Source organism: Pinus tabuliformis, chromosome 7, assembly GCF_031772625.1.
Source record: "Pinus tabuliformis cultivar Carrire ecotype Pingquan chromosome 7, CPIR1, whole genome shotgun sequence".
NCBI lineage: Eukaryota > Viridiplantae > Streptophyta > Pinopsida > Pinales > Pinaceae > Pinus > Pinus tabuliformis.
The window spans coordinates 1,436,554,607-1,436,560,606 of NC_142293.1; the positions used below are offsets into that span (position 1 = coordinate 1,436,554,607).

Here is a 6,000-nt window from a genome sequence, read left to right on the forward strand (position 1 = left end):
GTCTCTTATAGACTGGGAATTTATATATTGAATTTATTGATAGGGTCATGGAGGGTCAATGGTTGCTACCAAGCAGTCCGACCAATTCAGACCATGCATTCCGCATTTGCCCGAATTTAAATTATGGTACTCTAACCTGTTAGCACTTGCCCGAGTTTAAATTTTGGTACTCTATAACCCATTATTAATCGTGGCAACGTATTATTATACATATAACATATTCAGTTTTTCATTGACTTGCTATTAGTTTTTCTTTGACTAAAAAATTTAAAATCTATCTAAAAGTTTTTTCTTTGACTAAAAAATTTAAAATCTATCTGAAGTTTAACAGTGTGAAATTAAATTTATTATTTTAAAATAAAATTTATTTCTATTTATCTCAAATATGATTGGTTAAAATGTCTCCCCTCGTATTGTGTAATGATGGCAAGAATTGACTTTTGTGTGCTTTATTATTAATTACTATGTATTATATCACTAATTACCATATACAATAAATATAAATAATTTGAAAAATAACATTATATATTAATTACTATGTACCATAAACACAAATGGCTTGTAATTAAATTCAAAAATTCCATTTTCTCATTGGTATAAGATATTGGATAGACAATTTTTATGGATTTTATTTTTTTAATTTACAAAAAAAAATTAAAAATATAAATTTGGAAAAAAAAAAAGAATAAAAATAACATATACAATGTATAATTCTCATTATATCAATCTATACTCTAATGACATGACATGTGTACTATAATATGAACATTATATAAAAGAAAATTGCCATCATTCAATATTAAATAAATAATCATTAACTTGTTATCATTTTCTTAAATGTCAATTATATATATATATATAAAATACTTAACTATATTAAAAAAATAATAATATCAATTATATATATATATAAAAAAATACTTAACTATATTAAAAAAAATAATAATAAACTATGTGTGAGGGAACCTAACTATGTGGCCTTACTAATCTTATTCACAATTAGTCGCATCTCTATGGTTAACAATTTTCCCATTACTTTATTTACTCACACTCACTGTGTATCCTATCATTTTGTTAACAACTCATTTTGTTAAAAACTTTCCCGTTATTTTATTTACTCACAACACACTTATTGTTTTTGATTTTATTGTTCTCCTTATTTTATTTACTCACACTTATTGTGTTTGATTTTATTGTTCTCCTTCAATGTGTTTCATAGGTTTTTATTTTTTTAATTTCATTCCATTTCTTTGTTATCCTAAACTTTTTTTCTTTATTTAAATTGCTTTTTGTTATCCTAAACTTTTTTTCTTTATTTAACCTGTTTTTTTTTTTTTCATGTGTTGACTTTATTAGATGATTATTTTAACAACTTTCCCGTTATTTTATTTACTCACACTTATTGTGTTTGATTTTATTGTTCTCCTTCAGTGTGTTTCATATGTTTTTATTTTTTTTAATTTCATTCCATTTCTTTGTTATCCTAACTCATGTTTTTATTTTTTTTAAATTTCATTCCATTTCTTTGTTATCCTAACTCTTGATTATTATTTTTAGTTAACTTTTACTTAACCTAGGCTTTTTTCTTTATTTAAACCATTTTTTTTATGTTTTGATTTTATAAGATGATTATTTTTAGTTAACTTTTACTTATCCTAAACTATTTTCTTTATTTAAACTATTTTTTCATGTTTTGATTTTATTAGATCATTATTTTTAATAATATCACTTTTAACTATTTTTTTTTATTTTTTAAGTTTTGATTTTATTAGATAATTGTTTTTAATATTTTAAGTTTTGATTTTATTAGATAATTGTTTTTAGTAATATTACTTCCAATGTTTATTTCAATTTTATTAAGTTTTGATTTTATTAATATTACTTCTCTTTAATTATATTAGATGATTATTTTTAATAAATCACTTTTAACTATTTTCTTTATTTAAATTATTTTTCAAGTTTTGATTTTATTAGATAATTATTTTTAATATTATTACTTCCAATGTTTAAATTTCTACTTGAAGACATCTTGCACTCTATGTATACTTATTCAAGAGCAATAATCTATTTCATCTTTCAAAACCATCCATACTTCTCATTCGAGCTTTCATACCTCCTCATACATATTATAGTGTACTATGGAAATCTGCATTAATCTATTTCATCTTTCAAAACCATCCATACTTTCATTCGAGCTTTCATACCTCCTCTTACATATTATAGAGTACTATGGAAATCTGCATTCACTAATTTTTGCACTTCATTTAAATTTTTGTTTTAAATGAGATTTCATATATATATCAGGATTAATAAAAGAGAATTAGTTGTATGATTGATTTGTTTTAGTTTCTCGATTTTAAATAAATTTGAATTCATAGGAATCACATTTTTGTTTATGCAGTTCACTATATATATATATATATATTTCATTTCAAAAATTAGTTATATCATGTAAAATTATTAAGATCTAAATTCATGGGAATCACATTTTTGTATATGCAGTTCACTAAATATATATATATATATATATATATATATTTCATTTTCAAAAATTAATTATATCATGTAAAATTATTTGTTTTAGTTTTTAGAAAATTTCATTTTCAAAAATTAGTTATATCATGTAAAATTATTTGTTTTAGTTTTTAGAAAATTTCAATCCATCTGCATCTCATTTTTGTATATGCAGTTCACTAATTTGTTAGCTATATATATATATATATATTTCATAGTTAATAAAAGATTATGCAGTTTATATATTTCATAGTTAATAAAAGATTATGCAGTTCACTAATTTGTTAGCTATATATATATTTATATTTCATAGTTAATAAAAGATTATGCAGTTCACTAATTTGTTGGCTATATATATTTCACAAATAATGAAAGATTATGCAGTTCACTAATTTGTTAGCTATATATTATATTTCACAGATAATAAAATTATGCAGTTCACTAATTTGTTAGCTATATATTATATTTCACAGATAATAAAATTATGCAGTTCACTGATTTGTTTTATATATATATATATATATATATATATATTTCATGGTTAATAAAAGAAAATTAGTTGTAAAGATTATGCAGTTCACTAATTTGTTAGTTATATATATATTTATATTTCATAGTTAATAAAAGATTATGCAGTTCACTAATTTGTTAGCTATATATATATTTCACAGATAATAAAAGATTATGCAGTTCACTAATTTGTTAGCTATATATTATATTTCACAGATATTAAAATTATGAAGTTCACTGATTTGTTTTATATATTTATTTATTTCATGGTTAATAAAAGAAAATTAGTTATATGATTGAATACGTATCCTTATTTGTTTTATATATATATATATATTTATTTATTTATTTATTTGATGGTTAATAAAAGAAAAATAGTTATATGATATCCTCATTTGTTTTATATATATATTTCATGGTTAATAAAAGAAAATTAATTGTATTGTTGAATATGTATCATGATGTAAAATTATTTATTTTATTTTTCTAAGTTTCAAATAAATTTGAATCCATTTATATCTCATTTTTGTATATGTAGTATGCAGTTCGCTAATTTGTTAGTTATATATATAATTGACATGCCCAATTTTTTTGTATACGCAGTTGTAAATTTTTGTATATGCAGTTCACTAATTTGTTAGTTGTATATATATATAATTGAGCAAATTAGTTATATATATATATATAGATATAATTGACATGCCCAATTTTGTATATGCAGTTCACTAATTTGTTAGTTATATATATATATATATATATATAATTGAGCAAATTAGTTATATATATATATATATATAATTGACATGCCCAAAATTTTGTATATGCATATATAATTGACATGCCCAACAATTTTTTTTATATGCAGTTCACTAATTTGTTAGTTGACATGCCCCATGTCAAATACTCTTATTTGTACGTCCTCCATGTCCTATTTACGAAGCCAAACACTTGTATTTCCATGTCTGGCTTCCAAGGCCACCATGTCCCATATAAAACACCAATATTTCAATGACCAGAACATCCTGTGTCATCTTGTCATTCGACTTATTTACTAAAAAATGTCCCATCTGAAAAGTTTGTATTTTTGCTGAAAACTAGTTTGACTGAAAACTAGTTTGACTGAGCTTATATTGTAAAAACTATACTCCACAATAAATCTAAATCATGTAAAAGAATACCCTTTTTGTTTATCTATACATTTATTCTGCTCATAGCTTGTAAAAGTCATTGTTGGGCTAGCTGTAATGGATTGTCTAGCTATTGAATTCTTTCTTAAAATTGTGAGTTTGATGGTCTAGTTATCGATTTCTTAAAATCGTAACTTTAAGATAAGTTTAAGATGTGTAATATGCAGAAATACCACAAGGTTTGGTTTTTCAGGGCACTAAGTCAATTTATGCCTTAAAAAAAATACGATTTCCCCAAAAAAATCACATTTACATCAACAGATTCTGAAAATAAAAAATAAAAATAAAAAAAAAGAAGGCAAAATTGTTGAATAATTACAATGCACCTAATTATAATATAATAATCTCGTCATAACTTATAAAATGAGATTAGTGGGGGTGAATAACACTCTTGACAACTTGAAAATTTAACAAATCAGCATAACCGGGAGACGTAACCAACATGAACCATAATTTAAGACATTGTCAACAACCAACAGAAATGTGAAAAGCACGTTTTCAATGTAGTTAAATCTCATCAAGAGCTCAAGAAAGCTTTAACACAACTTGGCTCCAATGTTGGAAATTCCTCACCAACATTCCTCAATTAAGGATTGTCTAGCTATTGATTTCTTAAAATTGTAAGTTTGATGGTCTAGCTATCGATTTCTTGAAATTGTAAGTTTGATGGTCTAGCTATCGATTTCTTGAAATTGTAATTTCTTGAAATTGTAAGTTTAAGATGTGTAAAATGCAGAATCCCTGAACCTACCCATGAAGAACACCCCAGACCGATCATTCAAGAAACACGTTCAAGAAACCATCAGGGATGGGATTCCCATGGGCATGCTTCGACGGGGCATCCAGCTAGGAAAACAAATGTGGAGCGGGATTGATCATACATTTGAGCCCCCATAGAAGCCTTTCGGCCTCAGTAGGCGTTGGGAGTGGAACCAACAACTTTGCCGAGCTGACAGCCTTGAAACTTCTCCTATGTTGGCTTATTCATTTGGGTATTGTCATGATTCAGATCTTCAGGGACTCTCTAAACATTGTCAAATGGTTCAATGGAATCCACAGATGTCAGAACTACTTGTTATCATCTCTTCTAGAGGAAACCATGAGCTTAAAATCACATTTTAATCATATCTCACTATCTCATATATACAGGGAACACAATGATGCTGCAGACAAGCTTTCTAAAGAGGGTCTGCACCAAAATCTGGGCAGTTGGCGAATAGAGCACAAAGAGATGGACGAGAACCGTGTGTCCGATCATCCACCATATGCGCAGAACCCATCACTCTGAAATCTCAGCCAGTACTGGCATCTATCTGTTTTCTTTTGCTGTGTTATTTTGTTATACTGGTCAGACATTTCTTCAGACATGCACAAATACTTTTAATTAACAAAAAAAACAGATGGACGAGAACCGTGTGTCCGATCATCCACCATATGCGCAGAACCCATCACTCTGAAATCTCAACCAGTACTGGCATCTATCTGTTTTCTTTTGCTGTGTTATTTTGTTATACTGGTCAGACATTTCTTCAGACATGCACAAATACTTTTAATTAACAAAAAAAACTTCTTTTGCTGTGTTATTTTGTTATACTGGTCAGACATTTCTTCAGACATGCACAAATACTTTTTATTAACAAAAAAAACTACAAAATACATTGCTGCCCCATCCTGTTTGGGTTGTTTTCCCTTCTGAGGAAACCCGGGATTGGAGCAGCCTCAACAAAAAAAAAAAAAAATCTGGAAACAGTAGGTTCATAATTTGTTTTTGATGACCACGCGGCACCTA

General features: G+C 26.2%; 1 long non-coding RNA gene across 1 annotated transcript in view; it reads left to right on the forward strand.

Annotated features, from left to right (window-relative positions):
* The window catches only part of LOC149253086 (uncharacterized), a 209,607-nt gene extending 203,849 nt beyond the window's left edge, over nucleotides 1-5,758 (forward strand). Inside the window, exon 3 of the long non-coding RNA XR_016266120.1 lies at nucleotides 5,361-5,758. This is a non-coding gene — a long non-coding RNA (uncharacterized LOC149253086). The remainder of the gene's footprint in view (nucleotides 1-5,360) is intronic.
* Nucleotides 5,759-6,000: the final 242 nt, after the last annotated feature.